Source organism: Pundamilia nyererei, unplaced genomic scaffold (assembly GCF_000239375.1).
Source record: "Pundamilia nyererei isolate P.nyererei 1_Seehausen unplaced genomic scaffold, PunNye1.0 scaffold01312, whole genome shotgun sequence".
Classification (NCBI taxonomy): Eukaryota; Metazoa; Chordata; class Actinopteri; order Cichliformes; family Cichlidae; genus Pundamilia; species Pundamilia nyererei.
In genome coordinates, this window is record NW_005188713.1 from 12,278 (window position 1) to 13,217 (window position 940).

Genomic DNA, 940 nt, shown 5'->3' on the forward strand with positions numbered 1-940 from the left:
GCTGCAGAATCACACTGATGCTGAACATCAGGCTGTTAACTGCAGAGCATCAGACCTTATCTGTGATCCTCCCGACAGTTTCTCTCCTAACTCCTGGTAAGAGTTCACAGAGGACTTCAGCTTCTTGCAGCTGCTCCTGCTGATAGATGTCATTGCTGTCTTCTCCCTCTGCACTGGCTGCTACGTCTTCTTTGTTTCTGCTTTTCTCTTTATCATGACTGTGACTCTGGCAGCTGTGCTGAAAATATGATTGTTCTCCTTATAATAAAAGCTGGAAGCTGAAAATCCTGCCTGTGCTGAGACATTTTTTCATGCATGATCTTCACTGCAAAATGTTCCTTTAAAAGTTATTCAGCATTTCTTAGAGACTGTTTGGGATATAATGTGCCACATATGATCCTTTTGGATGATACCCAACAAGTTTGAAGCAGAAATATTGTTTCAGTGACAAGATATAGGCCACAATCACTTTTCGGCAGGTTGAAAATTGCATATTGTCAGTTTTTTTTTTGTTCCCTTAATGGTTATTTAGCAGTTCTGAGGGACTGTTTGAGATGTAATATTTGACATATGACCCTTCTGAATGACATCCACCAAGTTTGAAGCAGAAACATTGTTTCAGTGACAAGTTATAGTCCACAATCACTTTTTGGCAGGCTGAAAATGGCATATTATCAGTTTTATTGTTCCTGTAAAAGTTATTCAGCAGTTCTTGGAGAGTTTTTGGGATATAATATATCACATGTAACCCTTCTGGAATATATCCAACAAGTTTGAAGCCAAAATGTTGTTTCAGTGACAAGTTATAGGCCACAATCACTTTTTGGTAGCGCTAAAATGACTGGTGTCAAGCCAGCCTCCAATTCGAGACTTGCAGTCAAGCCAGCCTCCAGTTTGTTTTACGTTCCCTGTGTATTCAAAGTATTACGGGAATGGATGT

General features: G+C 39.8%; 1 long non-coding RNA gene across 1 annotated transcript in view; it reads left to right on the plus strand.

Moving 5' to 3' along the window:
• LOC102212526 (uncharacterized) overlaps nt 1–285 on the plus strand; it is a 6,949-nt gene extending 6,664 nt beyond the window's left edge. Inside the window, exon 4 of the long non-coding RNA XR_312518.2 lies at nt 8–285. This is a non-coding gene — a long non-coding RNA (uncharacterized LOC102212526). The remainder of the gene's footprint in view (nt 1–7) is intronic.
• Nucleotides 286–940: the final 655 nt, after the last annotated feature.